The sequence below is a fragment of the Oncorhynchus clarkii genome, chromosome 8, assembly GCF_045791955.1.
Source record: "Oncorhynchus clarkii lewisi isolate Uvic-CL-2024 chromosome 8, UVic_Ocla_1.0, whole genome shotgun sequence".
Taxonomy (NCBI): domain Eukaryota; kingdom Metazoa; phylum Chordata; class Actinopteri; order Salmoniformes; family Salmonidae; genus Oncorhynchus; species Oncorhynchus clarkii.
In genome coordinates, this window is record NC_092154.1 from 35591270 (window position 1) to 35607978 (window position 16709).

Here is a 16709-nt window from a genome sequence, read left to right on the forward strand (position 1 = left end):
TGAAGATGTTAGGGTGATATTGAATTGTAAAATAATGAGAGTCAGTGCTAAACATTAAAGTTCTGTATATCCCCTAAAGAGATGCATACTATAGATTACATGGAGAGGGGATAAACTATTAAACTGAAGTTAGTTAGCTGAAACGTGTTTTAGAAAAACAGTTAAGCTAACTAGCTTTAACTTGCATCACATTTAGTATTTAATCAATTATCTGTCAACTAGATTTTGCTGCTCTTAGAGCAGTTTGAGTCAACTGGGTCTGCTGCTCTAAGAGCAGAACTGTCAGTACTGGCCTCAATACAGTCAGTACTCCATACTCCTCTTTATTTATTTTGATTCCCTTTTAATGATGTAAAGTGTGTACTCGTGACCAATGTGAAATGCACTTAAAATGAACTTTTCTTAACTGTAAAACATACATTATTGAGTTGGGATGTCTTTTTGCTCCGAGGCATGTAACGAGCTGGGTCAGATCTGGATGGAGTAAGAACGCTGTGTCTGGACACATCCAGCTCATCCTACCCGGCTTGACCGCATGTCACAACACACACTTTTTCTATTTAATCTAAATCAGGTATTCCCCCAGGGATGCATGCAATGCCGTAGAGCATTGTGTGTTTTATTATGCCAAATAAAAAAGGTGATTCACATAAATAAAAAATGAACAAATATTTGTGTTTTATTTTTATTTACATTTTCAAACAGTCCATTTAGATTTTCCAACAGGGCTATACATTTGGGTGAGTTTTTTTCCCCCTAGCCTGAGTAGCCTCATTCCACTGCAAAACAATTGTGAAATGGCGAAATAACAACAATGTCAAATACAGGTAGCCTAGTCAAATAATTAACATCCAATCACATAACAGTTTCTCTCTCGCGGGGATTCCACTAAAGGTCCGTATGTAGCCAAATGTAGCTCATTCCGTTTGCTCAAAAATGGATAAATGGTCAAAATTCTTAGGGCTGCAATCCCGTTAACGGGATGATATGACAACAGCCAGTGAAAGTGCAGGGCGCCAAATTCAAAACAACAGAAATCTCATAATTACAATTCCTCAAACATACGTATCTTATATCGTTTTAAATGTAATCTTGTTGTTAATCCCACCACAGTGTCCGATTTCAAATAGGCTTTACAGCGAAAGCACCACAAACGATTATGTTCGGTCACCACCAAGTCACAGAAAAACTCAATAATTTTTCCAGCCAAAGAGAGGAGTCACAAAAAGCACAATTAGAGATAAAATGAATCACTAGCCTTTGATGATCTTCATCAGATGACATTCGTAGGACTTCATGTTACACAATACATGTATGTTTTGTTTGATAAAGTTCATATTTATATCAAAACATCTGAGTTTACATTGGCGCGTTACGTTCACTAGTTCCAAAAACATCCAGTGGTTTTGCAAAGCCACATCGATTCAACAGAAATACTCATCATAAATGTAGAAGATAATACAAGTTATACACATGGAATTATAGATATACCTCTCCTTAATGCAACCGCTGTGTCAGATTTCAAAAAAACTTTACGGAAAAAGCTAATCATGCAATAATCTGAGACTGCGCTCAGAAAAATAATCAATTTAGCCGCCATGTTGGAGTCAACAGAAACCAGAAGTCACATTATAAATATTCCCTTACCTTTGATGATCTTCATCAGAATGCACTCCCAGGAATTGCAGTTCCACAATAAATGCTTGATTTGTTCGATAATGTCCGTTATTTATGTCCAAGTAGCTAGTTTTGTTAGCATTAGGTACACATATCCAAAAGCTTGTGCATTACTTCGGACAAAAACTTCAAAAAGTTATATTACAGGTCAAAGAAACATTTCAAACTAAGTATACAATCAATCATTAGGATGTTTTTATCATAAATCTTCAATGAAGTTCCAACCAGAGAATTCCTTTGTGTCTAGAGGAGCAGGGCGATATCATGTGGAATGCGTGTGACCAGAAAATGGCTCTCTGCCAGTAACCTGACTCATTCAGCTCTTATTCAGTCCCACAACAAAGTAGAAGCCTCATTCAAGTTTCTAAAGACGGTTGACATCTATTGGAAGCCCGAGGAAGGGAAACTTCATTCATATCCCAATGTGAATTCAATAGGGCCTGGGTTGAAAATATGACAACGTCAGATTTCTCACTTCCTGTTTGGATTTCTTTTCAGGTTTTTGCCAGCCATATGAGTTCTATTATACTCACAGACATCATTCAAACAGTTTTAGAAACTTCAGAGTGTTTTCTATCCATTACTACTAATAATATGCATATATTAGCAACTGAGACTGAGGGGCAGGCCGTTTACTCTGGGCACCTCTCGGCACCTTTCATCCAAGCTACTCAATACTGCCCCTGCAGCCATAAGAAGTTAATTGGACACCCCATAAACGTAACAAACATATACCAGGAGCTGTGCCAGGCCCGCCATGCCTGTTGACTCATCAAGCTGTAATGAATAGAATTCACTGGCTTGTATGCGAAGCAATAATTGTTTCAAAACATCTCCTGCCATGTCACTGTTGCTTCGTGTTGTCTGTATAGTTTTTTGGGGCCTTTTTCCCCAACATTTGTCCAAGCCATATGCGCGGCAGCAGGAAGAATTAAGTCCTCCACAATAGTATGGGGCTCGCTTGTCTTAGTCACTTGGTAGCTCACCATATAAGACGCTACTAACCCATTATTAATGGTATCTGTTGCTTTTATACCCGTCTTAATACTCGAAAGTTGTCTTAATTCTCGCTCAAAAAACTCCTGTGGCTTATTTTTCAAATTGGCATCGAGGTGTGAGATAGTACTTTTACACATATAACACACTGTGGCTGAGGAAAGGCACTACTCCCAATGTAAGTGAACCCCAAAACTAATGTAGTTCTCATCATATTTGCTCCTCTTCGATGGTCCAAACCCCTGTCTGTCGTTCGGTGCTTTCCCGGGTAAGGGGGCAGTAGCTCTTCGGCTGCATCAGATTCACAACTGTCAGTGTCCATGCTAGCTGGGCTAACAACAAATGTAGAATTACTGATGCTAGTATTGGATGTGCTCGTGGAAGTATAACAACTTGTGTCGTCGACAGGTGAAGGTGTAGTACTGCTGGTAGTAGCTACCAGTAGAGCTGGTATGTGTCTATGGACGCGGGCCTTACTTTTTTTTAAGGAAGACAGGACAGCTTTGTGACAATAAATGGACTTTGGTGGTCAAGATGTGTTGAAACTATATCTGTACTGATGACGCAAAAGCCATGACAGGGAGACATAGTGGAGTGGTAATGCGTGTGCAAGCAGTTGCTCCCGATGCTACTTGGGTATACTGCAGCATCCACCAAGAGGCTCTTGCTGCCAAGGGAATGACTGACAGCTTGAAATACATTTTAGACACTACAGTGAAAATGGTTAACTTTGTTAAAGCAAGGCCCCTGAACTCTCGTGTATTTACTGCATTATGCAATGATATGGGCAGAGACAATGTAATGCTTTTACAACACACAGAAGTGCGCTGGTTATCAAGGGGCAAAGTACTGACACATTTTTTTGAATTGAAAGACAAGATTCATGTTTTCTTTACTGACCATAATTTTCACTTATCTAACCGTTTACATGATAATGAGTTTCTCACACAACTGGCCTATCTGGGTGATGTTTTTTTGCCTAAATGATCTGAATCTAGGATTACAGGGACTCTGTAACTATATTCAATGTGCGGGACAAAATTCAGGCTATGATTAAGAAGTTGGAGCTCTTCTCTGTCTGCATTATCAAGGACAACACACTGGTCCGTCCATCATTGTATGATTTTTTGTGTGCAAATGAACTCAAGCATACGGGCAATGTCAAACGTGATTGCGCACTTGGGTGCGCAATTACGCATGTACTTTCCCGAAACGGATGACACAAACAACTGGATTTGTTATCCCTTTCATGCCATGCCTCCAGTCCACTTACCAATATCTGAACAAGAGAGTCTTATCAAACTTGCAACAAGTGGTTCTGTGAAAATTGAATTTAAATCAGAAGCTACTGACAGATTTCTGGATTGCGCTGCGCTCAGAGTATCCTGCCTTGGCAAATCAAGCTGTTAAGACACTGATGGCCTTTGCAACCACGCACCTACAGTATGTGAGAGTGGATTCTGGGCCCTCACTAGCATGAAAACTAAATACAGGCGCAGACTGTGTGTAGAAAATGATTTAAGACTGAGACTCTCTCCTATACAACCCAAAATTGCAGAGTTATGTGCATCCTTTCAAGCACACCTTACTCATTAACCTGTGGTGAGTTATTCACAATTTCCGATGAACAAATAAGGTTTTATACGTAAGATGGCTAAAGAAAGAACAAAAGTATTGATTATTATTATATTATTATTTGTGCCCTGGTCCTATTTCCCATGAGCCGGGTGGTGACAAAAACTCACACTCATTCTTATGTTTAATAAATGTATCGTATAGTATGTGTGTGGCAGGCTTACAAAGATGGCAAAAAAACAATATTTGAGAGTGCGCTGACCCTGGTGCTAGAGGGGGTACGCAGCTGGGGGTTGAATGTTTTAAGGGGTACGGGACTCTAAAAAGTTTGGGAACCACTGATCTAAATAAATGTCTGAACTCGTAACACAAGACTTGGTGGCCTGTGTGGTTAGTGCCGTAGACCCTAGCACACATGTATAGCCTAGTCTACTAGAGTCTACACCAGTTCGAATCAGACCCACTGCCCTTCTCTGGCAACCTGTCCTACCTTTCATGTCTCATTTTCCCTCTACTTTACCTTCATCTCAATAAAGTAAATAAAACCCCACAAATATACACTCAGTGGTCAGGTTATTAGGTACACAAATCTAGTACTTGGTTGGACACCCCTTTGCCTCCAGAAAAGCCAGAATTCTTCTGGGCATGGAATCTACAAGGTGTGTCATTCAAACGTTGCTCAATTGGTTTCAAGGGACAATGTTTTTCCACTTCTCAATTATCCAGTGTTGGCGATTGTGTGCACACTGGAGCCACTTCTTCTTGTTTTTAGCTGATAGGAGTGCTGTTCTGCACACCACAGCATACTGCACCGTTATTTGCCAGTTTGTGGCCCTCCTGCTACTTTGCACAATTTTGTGCTCTTCACAGATGAAAGCAGGTTCACACTGAGCACGTGACAGACGTGACAGAGTCTGGAGACGAAGTGGAGAACGTTCTACTGCCTGCAACATCCTCCAGCATGACCGGTTTGGCGGTGGGTCAGTCATGGTGTGGGGTGGCATTTCTTTGAGGGGCCGCACAGCCCTTCATGTGCTCGCCAGAGGTAGCCTGACTGCCATTAGGTACCGAGATGAGATCCTCAGACCCCTTGTGAGACCATTTGCTGGTGCGGTTGGCCCTGGGTTCCTCCTAATGCAAGACAATGCTAGACCTCATGTGGCTGGAGTGTGTCAACAGTTCCTGCAAGAGGAAGGCATTGATGCTATGGACTGGCCCGCCCGTTCCCCAGACCTGAATCCAATTGAGCACATCTGGGACATCATGTCTCGCTCCATTCACCAACGCCACGTTGCACCACAGACTGTCCAGGAGTTGACGGATGCTTTAGTCCAGGTCTGGGAGGAGATCCCTCAAGAGACCATCCGCCACCTCATCAGGATCATGCCCAGGCGTTGTAGGGAGGTCATACAGGCATGTGGAGGCCACACACACCACTGAGCCTAATTTTGACTTGTTTTAAGGACATTACATCAAAGTTGGATCAGCCTGTGGTGTGGTTTTCCACTTTCATTTTGAGTGTGACTCCAAATCCAGACCTCCATGGGTTAATAAATTTGATTTCCATTGATAATTTTTGTGTGATTTTGTTGTCAGCACATTCAACTATGTAAAGAAAAAGTATTTAATAAGAATATTTCATTCATTCAGATCTAGGATGTGTTATTTTAGTGTTCCCTTTATTTTTTTGAGCAGTGTATATATACACACAGTGCATTCAGAAGAGTATTCAGACCCCTTGACATTTATTTTGTTACATAACAGCCTTATTCCAAAATGGATTAAATTCGTTGTTTCCTCATCAATATACTCACACAATACCCATAATGACAAAGCAAAAACAGGTTTTTTAATTTATAAAAAAAATGAAATAACACATTTACATAAGCATTCAGACATTTTACCCAGTACTTTGTTGAAGCACCTGTGGCAGCAAATACAGCCCTGAGCCCTGATGCAACTTGGCCTGATGCTACTTGGCACACCTGCATTTGGGGAGTTGGAGTTGGATGGGGAGCATCGCTGCACAGCTGTTTTCAGTTCTCTCCAGAGATGTTTGACTGGGTTCAAGTCCGGGCTCTGGCTGGGCCACTCAAGGACATTCAGAGACTTGTCCCGAAGCCACTCCTGCGTTGTCTTGACTGTGTGCTTAGGATCATTGTGCTGTTTGAAGGTGAACCTTCGCCCCAGTCTGAGGTCCTGGGCGCTCTGTAGCAGGCTTTCATTAAGGATCTCCCTTTACTTTGATCCGTTCATCTTTCCTTCGATCCTGACTAGTCTCCCAGTCCCTAAAAAACATTCGCACAGCATGATGCTGCCACCACCATGCTTCACCGTAAGGATGGTGCCAGGTTTTCTCCTCACGTGACGCATGGCATTCAGGCCAAAGAGTTCAATCTTGGTTTCATCCGACCAGAGAACTCCAAACTCCAAGTGGGCTGTCATGAGCCTTTTACTGAGGAGTGGCTTCTGTCTAGCCACTCCACCATAAAGGCCTGAGTGCTGTAAGTAGAGTCTTGGTGGTTCAATAAAATTCAATTTAAGAACGATGGAGGCCACTGTGTTCTTCAATGCTGCAGAAATGTTTTGGTACTTTGGTACCCAGATTTGTGCCTTGACACAATCCTGCCTCCGAGTTCTACGGACAATTCCTTTGACCACATGCCTTGGTTTTTGCTCTGACATGCGCTGTCAACTGTGGGACTTTCTATAGACAGGTGTATGCTTTTCCAAATCATGGCCAATCAATTGAACTCCAATCAAGTTGTAGAAACATCTCAAGGATGATCAATGGAAACAGGATGCACCTGAGCTACATTTCGAGTCTCATAGCAAAGGGTTATCAAAGGGTTATACTTATCATCAAGGCAAAGGGTGGCTACTTTGAAAAATCTCAAATATAAAATATATTTTGATTTGTTTAATACTTTTTTGGTTACTGAATGATTCCATATGTGTTATTTCATAGTTTTGATGTCGTCACTATTATTCTACAAGGTAGACAATAGTACAAATAAATAAAAACCCTGGAATGAGTAGGTGTGTCCAAAAGTTTGACTGGTACTGTCTATTTGACAGGTTTTATTTATTTTATTGAGATAAGGGTTACGGAGAGGAAAAAGGAGACATGAAATGTAGGACAGGTTGCCAGAGAAGGCCGGTGGGTCAAATTCTAACTGATGCAAACTCTAGTAGACTAGGCGATACGTGTGCCAGGGTCCGCGGCACTAACCACACATGGCACCAAATCCTGTGTTATGAGTCTACAGACATTTATTTTGATTAAATAGAAAACAATTGCTTATAGAGTAAGTGTGTATATTGTGACATGCTGTGAAGCAGAGGGTCTCCCCCAGTATGATGAGTGGGATGTGCCCAGGCACAGCATTCTCACTCACACCTGACTCCATCCAGATCTGACCCAGCTCGTTACACGCCTAGGAGCAAAAAGACGACCCAACATCATCTGATCTTCGGCAAATGAATAATCTTTGTTTTACAGTCAGGAAAAAATTAATATGTTAGTAATCAAGCCAGAGTTTATTTCAAGTTCATTTCACATAGATCACGAGAACACACTTTACATCACTAAAAGGGAATAAAAGAATGGAAAAAGATGAATATGGAGTACTGACTTGTAGTGTTTGAGAGATACGCATCATGTTATTGTGCACATCTGGTTAAAATGGTATTCACGTGTTCAGTACTTGATATAGGAAATATGTATCTGATTATATGTGCATAGCCTAATAGGTAGGCCCTCATTGGTTGTCAGCCAGAGTATTCAAGTGTGTTACCTGTGAGCATGTGCAGGTGGACTCAGCTTGGAACAGGCTATGGTTTATCCCCTGTCATGTTGGAAATAAACCGTCTTTGTGATATTAATGCTTTATACTGTTGAGTTTCTCTTTGCAAGAACTAAAAAGTGCCGCTTCCTTTAACCGGGGATGCAACAGATTGGCAATGAGGTACAGCCCAATTACTTGGTCCGCTCACATTGGTGGAGAATGCGGGCAACTAGGTGGACGAGTGACACAAGGATAAGTGAGTAAATCAAGATTCTTCCAGTAGACCCGGAGGAACCCTTCAAGAACGATGGATAACGCCCTACTACAACAATTGATCACGGCACAGCAGACAACCATAGAACTCCTGCAACAACAGCTGAGCCGACGAGAAGAACCTAGAGTTAAGCCAAGAGCGGCTGCCCACGCCATCTTACCTCGTCTCTCCAAGGAGGATGATATTGAGGCCTTTCTCATGACCTTCGAAAGAACGGCCACCTTGGAAGAGTGGCCGCCCACAGAATGGGCGAGCGCATTAGCCCCTCTTTTGACCGGGGTGGCTCAGGAAGCCTATTTTGACCTGGATTCCCGCGAAGCTGCGGACTATGGGCGACTAAAAACCGAGATCCTGTCCCGGTACCAACTGACTGCCAGAGATAGGGCTGTAAAATTCCATCAATGGACCTATACAGCTGATCAACCCGTCCGTGCCCAGATCTTCGCATTAATACGACTGACGAAACAGTGGCTAGAACCTGGAAAGGGAGTAGGACATGTGATAGAGACTCTCGTAGTGGACAAGATATTGAGAGAATTACCCAGTGACTTAAAAAGGGTTGTGGGGCAAGCCAACCCGTTGTCAGCCGACGACATAGCCCAGGCGGTAGAAACATATCGGTCTACAGGGGAGTTGTTAAAAAGTGACAAGGAGGAACGGAAGGAGTCTTCCAATCCCGTACCACGACTCATCCCGGCGCGCCCGCCGCCGAAACGTCCAAACCCCCCCCGGAGGTGGGAGAAGTCAGCCACCACACAGCAGGGTCGGTGTTATAAATGTCAGTCTCCCAACCATTATGCCCCACAATGTCCTAGCAAGGATGAGCCCATGGTCACGGAGTCATCACTGCCTATCCCCACACATCCCGTTTTGAGGGGGCAGGATCAACACTGTTGGTTAACAGAGATAGCCCCAGCCTCAGAGATTCCGGTGCGAGTCGAAGGACAAGATGTGGTAGCTATTCTCGACTCGGGAAGTATGGTTACGTTAGTAGAGGAGCGGATGGTGACCTCCGCAGCACTGCTACCAGACAAAGTAGCCGTATCCTGTATCCATGGAGACACCCACTATTACCCCACTGTGAATCTGCCTATTCTCACTCCAAAAGGAAGGTGTACAGTCAGGGCAGGGAAAGTGCCCCAGCTGAAGGTGCCATTATTGATCGGGAGAGACTGTCCCCTATATAAGGAGCTTCGGCAGATGACGTTATGTACGGGAAGAAGAGGGACAGGAAAGAAGAGAAAATCCAAGCCCGAGGTAGTAGTCCTACAAGGAGACGTAGCCGCGTCCTCGTCCTCTGCAGCAGAGGAAGAAGTAGCGACCCAACGTTTACGACAGATATTCCAGGAAACCACCGATGAAGACACATGTGAAGGGTTATACACAACGCAGGAAGAAAGGAGCAACCAGGCGCTAAGGGATATATTTGAAGCTCCATCCGAGGAGGGAACCTGGAAGGGATTCTCCTCGGTCACCCCTGATGGGGATGGGGAACATCCTCCACATCCCTCTACCGAGGTCGACCTGCCCCAGGAATTAAAGGGACAGTTCGGCACCTCGCAGCATAGAGACCCAGACCTAAGGGAGGCCATGAGGAAGGTGAAGGTGATCGACGGGAGGAACGTCGACGGATCAGGTGAGCCCCCTCTTCCTTACTATGCAATCAGGCGGGGTCTGTACGACGAAGGGGGGAAAACCAGGAATTACTAATGGTGCCTAGGCCATACAGGGATACAGTTCTACAGTTAGCCCATTCCCACGTCCTAGGAGGACACCTGGCACGAGACAAGACTATTGACAGAATCATGCAGAGATTCTATTGGCCCCGGGTCACCCGGGATGTGGCCAGGTATTGTAGGACGTGTGATCAATGTCAACGTACAGCCCCACGGCCACACCTACGTAACCCTTTGATTCCTCTCCCCATCATAGAGACTCCCTTTGAACGCATAGCTATGGACCTCGTATGCCAGAGGACACGAGTACATCCTAGTGGTTATAGATTACGCTACCAAGTTCCCGGAGGCCATACAGAGTTTGCCATTCTACGGCCCCATCAAGAGTATGCAGCGGCATTGTTACGGGCGGTGCTCGTGATCCACAGGGTTGACAGCCAATGAAAGGGAACATCCCGGGATATGCAACCCTTGAGCGAGTGCTCGCTCAGTCGAGACAGCCTGTGTAGAAAAGCTAGCACCGAAAATGGCGTTAGTCAAGGCAGAAGCTTTTCACTTCGAGGAAAGTGAGGAAAGTTTCAAAGCCTTTTTTGGAAAGGTTGGAACATTATTTTGAAGCTAATGGTCTCAAGTACGAGGATGATGTCAAAATACATTTTTTTCCGACGATTGTTGGGAGAAAGACTGACAATTTGTGAATGGAATTATGTGCGCCAGAGAAACCATGTGTAAAAATGTTGACAGAGTTAGTCGCACTGTTGAAAAGTCACTACGTAGCAAGGACGAATTTTAAGTTTCATGCAAGGAGTCAACTCAAGGGAGAGTCAATTAGTGAGTACTTGACTAGTTTAACTACCAGCCAAATGTAAATTCGGTTAGTTTCTTGAAGAGTAATTAAGTGATAGATTTGTGTGCAGAGTTAAAAGCGCAGAGCTAAGAGACAGTTTACAGTTTGTGTGAAAAATATTCCTCTGTGTTTCAGCCAGAGTTAGGAATGCTAAAATGTATCACAGCCAATATATATGTAACTAAGGGGGCTGTACCTAAGTTCTGCAAGACTTGCCCAGTGCCATGTGCATTTAGAGAAGCTGTTGAAAAACAGCTACTCAAGTTGGAGTCAGAAGGGGTCCTTACTCAAGTTAACTACAGTGAATGGGTTGTTCCAGTTGTGTGTATTCTGAAAACAGACAATACTGTAAGAAAATGTGGAGATTACAAGGTAACTATCAATCCGTGGCCTGAAGTAGATCACTACCCATTACCAAAAATGCAGGACTTGTTCACAAAGCTGACAGGGGGTGAGAAGTTCACAAAGCTGGATTTGTCACAGGCATACCAGCAAGTACAGTTAGAGGAGAGGTCTAAGCACTATCTCACCATTAAGGGGTTGTTTAAGGTCAACAGGCTTCCTTATAGTGTTGCCTATGCTCCAGCTATTTAAAAAAGAATAAAGCATCAGATCCTAAATAAATAAAAACATTATTGGTCACATACACATATTTAGCAGATGTTATTGCGGGTGTAGTGAAATACTTGTGCACCTACGTAGCTCCATCAGTGCAGTAGTCTTAAACAATTCACAACAAAACACACAAATCTAAATTAAATAATGTAATTAAGAAATATATAAGTATTAGGATGAGCAATGTCGGAGTGACATTGACTAAAACACAGTGGAATAGAATACAGTATAGACTTATGAAATGAGTAAAGCAGTAGAGTATGTAAACATTATTAAAGTGACTAGTGTTCCATTATTATATCCTTCCTGTTTGGCCCTGTCCGGGGATGTCCTCGGATGGGGCCACAGTGTCTCCTGACCCCTCCTGTCTCAGCCTCCAGTATTTATGCTGCAGTAGTTTATGTGTCGGGGGGCTAGGGTCAGTTTGTTATATCTGGAGTACTTCTCCTGTCCTAATCCGTGTCCTGTGTAAATCTAAGTGTGCGTTCTCTAATTCTCTCCTTCTCTCTTTCTTTCTCTCTCTCGGGGGACCTGAGCCCTAGGACCATGCCCCAAGACTACTTGACATGATGACTCCTTGCTGTCCCCAGTCCACCTGGCCGTGCTGCTGCTCCAGTTTCAACTGTTCTGCCTTATTATTATTCGACCATGCTGGTCATTTATGAACATTTGAACATCTTGGCCATGTTCTGTTATAATCTCCACCCGGCACAGCCAGAAGAGGACTGGCCACCCCACATATGCTCTCTCTAATTCTCTCTTTCTTTCTCTCTCTCGGAGGACCTGAGCCCTAGGACCATGCCCCAGGACTACCTGACATGATGACTCCTTGCTGTCCCCAGTCCACCTGACCGTGCTGCTGCTCCAGTTTCAACTGTTCTGCCTTATTATTATTATTCGACCATGCTGGTCATTTATGAACATTTGAACATCTTGGCCATGTTCTGCTATAATCTCCACCCGGCACAGCCAGAAGAGGACTGGCCACCCCACATAGCCTGGTTCCTCTCCAGGTTTCTTTCTAGGTTTTGGCCTTTCTAGGGAGTTTTTCCTAGCCACCGTGCTTCTACACCTGCATTGCTTGCTGTTTGGGGTTTTAGGCTGGGTTTCTGTACAGCACTTTGAGATATCAGCTGATGTACGAAGGGCTATATAAATAAATTTGATTTGATTTGATTTTAATGTCATATGGTCAGATTAAACCAAAATACAACTTTTTGGTAAAAACTCAAGTCGTCGTGTTTGGAGGACAAATAATGCTGTGTTGCATCCAAATAACACCATACCTACTGTGAAGCATGGGGGTGGAAACATCATGCTTTGGGGCTGTTTTTCTGCAAAGGGACCAGGACGACTGATCCGTGGCAGAGTTGTGCAGACTCAGGACAACTGAGCTTTGAAGGAATACGCAGATTTAAAGTTGTGTCCGTAATTTGCTTTCTAATAATCATGATCTTTTCCTCAAAGAAGTTCATTAATTTATTACTGCTGAAGTGAAAGCCACCCTCTCTTGGGGAATGCTGCTTTTTAGTTAGCTTTGCGACAGTATCAAAAAGGAATTTCGGATTGTTCTTATTTTCCTCAATTAAGTTGGAAAATAGGATGATCGAGCAGCAGTAAGGGCTCTTCGATACTGCACTGTCTTTCCAAGCTAGTCAGAAGACGTCCAGTTTGGTGTGACGCCATTTCCGTTCCAATTTTCTGGAAGCTTGCTTCAGAGCTCCCAATTCTCCCAATCTTCTTCTGGATCATCCAAATGCTCTATAGTCAGGATGCTCTGACTGATGGTGCAGCTGTAGAACCTTTTGAGGATCTAGGGACCCATGCCAAATCTGTTCAGTCTCCTGAGGGGGAAAAGGTGTTGTCATGCCCTCTTTACGACTGTCTTGGTATGTTTGGACCATGATAGTTCGTTGCTGATGTGGACACCAAGAAACTCTCGACCCACCCCACTACAGCCCCGTCAATGTTAATGGGGGCCTGTTCGGCCCACCTTTTTCTGTAGGCAGAAACTTAAACAGGAGGTACCCGTGCTAAGATGTATTCAATGCTAGTCTGACCAATTGGAATCAATGCTTCAAGATTGTTTTGACCGTGTATAGACGGCAGCATTTGGGCAAAACTGAATGCTGACGTTTTGCCTGTTTGTTTGCCTTACGGAGTTAATAACTATACAATTTGTATTCAACCATATTCCCAGTCACCTTGCCATGGTTAAATGTGGTTTGCACTTTCAGTTTTGTGCGAATGCCTCCATCTATCCAAGGTTTCTGGTTTAGGTAGGTTTTAATAGTCACAGTGGGAACAACATTGCCTATACACTTCCCGATGATCTCAGTCACTGTGTACGTGTATATGTCAATGTTATTCTCAGAGGTTACCTGGAACATATCCCAGTCAACGTGATCAAAACAATTTTGAAGCATGGATTCCGATTGGTCAGACCAGCGTTGAATAGACCTTAGCACGGGTACTTCCTGTTTGAGTTTGTGCCTATAGGAAGGGAGGACCAAAAAGGGCGGAGGAGGGCCTTGTAGGCATTGTAGGGGGAGTAGCATTGATTGATTGTTTTAGCAACACGAGTACAACAGTAAATGCGTTGATAGAACTTTGGAAGCATTTTCCTCAAATTTGCTTTGTTAGCAAAAGCAAAGGTATAGTTGGGGTAATCTGCTATCTTAATGAGATACGTATCACAGGGTGTGACACAGAAAAGCACATGAGAAATCTTGAAGAAGTGCGAAAACGAACAAGTCTGCAATCTGAAAGTTAAAAAAGAGAAATGTTTTTTCTTCCAGAACAGTGTAGCCTATCTAGATGCAGAGGGGATACACCCCATGAAACAGAAAACATCCAAACATCACACCTGCGGGACAGGTACAGGATGGCAATAGCAACTCCCCGAGTTACACCAGGAACGCACAATCCCTCCAACAGATGACTTGCCAATCACTGCTAAAGATATATCACTTGAAACGGAGAAAGATCCTGTATTGAAAATGGTGAAGTAGTATGTAATATCAGGTTGGCCAAACCGTGTACCAAACAAAGTCTTTAAACCTTACGTCAAAACAAAGTTTGAACTTACCATTGAGGGTGATTGTATTCTTTGGGGTTACAGTGTGGTAATTCCACAAAGCCTGCAAAGCAGACTATTGGCAGAACTACATGAGAGTCATTGGGGTATCGTTAAGATAAAATCCTTAGTTAGAAGTTTTCTCTGGTGGCCTGCTCTTGATGATTATATTGAAACTGAAGTCAGAGACATGAAAAACTTGCTAGCTATATTCAACTTACCTTGTTTTGCTTTCTTGATGCTCACTCCTGGTGAATTTTGTTCTTCCTCTTCTTCCCTCAATTTTTTGCCTCAATTTTTTCAGAATCAAGTCATGTGACACGTCTACTCCACGCCTGCTCTCAGTTTGGTATTCCTTCCTCCTCTCCATTTTCACTGGGGACCTGAAGCAACCAATTATAGTCCTTTCAGCTTTGAGAACATGTTTGAGTAAGTAAAACAGTTTCATCAAGGGTGACAAGCCCATCTTCCTCAGCATAGGCTACATTAATTTTGCCCTCCATCGATGATGATGAGTGTGAGTGAATGTGAGAGACAGAGAGAGATAGAAAGAGAGAGATTAAAATAGTCAAAACGGGAACATTATACATCTGGCTAGAAATTAATAAGGATATTATCTCAACAGATAGAAATGTCCCCAAGTCGGAAGTTTACATACACCTTAGCCAAATATATTTAATAAACTCAGTTTTTCACAATTCCTGACATTTAATCCTAGTAAAAATTTCCTGTCTTAGGTCAGTTAGGATAACCACTTTATTTTCAGAATGTGAAATGTCAGAATAATAGTAGAGAGAATGATTTATTTCAGCTTTAATTTCTTTCATCACATTCCCAGTGGGTCAGAAGTTTACATACACTCAATTAGTATTCGGTAGCATTGCCTTTAAATTGTTTCACTTGGGTCACACATTTCGGGAAGCCTTCCACAAGCTTCCAACAATAAGTTGGGTGAATTTTAGCACATTCCTCATGACAGAGCTGGTGTAACTGAGTCAGGTTTGTAGGCCTCCTTGCTCGCACACGCTTTTTCCGTTCTGGCCACACATTTTCTATAGGATTGAGGTCAGGGCGTTGTGATGGCCACTCCAATACCTTGACTTTGTTGTCCTTAAGCCATATTGCCACAACTTTGGAAGTATGCTCGGGGTCATTATCCATTTGGAAGACCCATTTGAGACCAAGCTTTAACTTCCTAACTGATGTCTTGAGATTTTGCTTCAATATATCCACATCATTTTCTTTCCTCATGATGCCATCTGTTTTGTGAAGTGCACCAGTCCCTCCTGCAGCAAAGCACCCCCACAACATGATGCTGCCACCCCCGTGCTTCACGGTTGGGATGGTGTTCTTCGGTTTGCAAGCCTCCCCCCTTTTCATCCAAACATAACAATGGTCATTATGGCTAAACAATTGTATTTTGTTTCATCACACCAGAGGACATTTCTTCCAAAATTGCCATGGTGTTTATACTTGCGTACTATTGTTTGTATGAATGTGGTAGGCATTTGGAAATTGCTCCCAAGGAGCCAGACTTGTGGAGGTCTACAATTTTGTTTCTGAGGTCTTGGTTGATTTCATTTGACTTTCCCATGATGTCAAGCAAAAAGGCACTGCATTTGAAAGTAGGCCTTGAAATACATCCACAGGTATACCTCCAATTGACTCAAATTATGTCAATTAGCCTATCAGAAGCTTCTAAAGCCATGACATCATTTTCTGGAATTTTCCAAGCTGTTTAAAGACACAGTCAACTTAGTGTATGTAAACTTTTGACCCACTGGAATTGTGATACAATGAATTATAAGTGAAATAATATGTCTGTAAACAATTGTTGGGAAAACTACTTGTGTCATGCACAATGTATGTTGCCAAAAACTATAGTTTGAAAAGGAATGTGTGGAGTGGTTGAAAAACGAGTTTTAATGTAGATATACAGTGGAAGTCGGAAGTTTACGTACACTTAGGTTGGAGTCATTAAAACTAGTTTTTCAACCACTCAACAAATTGCAGTTCAAGAAAGAGATAAGAAAATATGTACCAAATAATTAAAAGTAACACAATTAAATAACAATAACAAGGCTATATACAGGGTGTACCGGTACCGAGTTAATGTGCAGGGGTACAGGCTAGTTGAGGTTATTTGTACATGTAGGTAGGGGTGAAGTGACTATGTGTCAGAGTG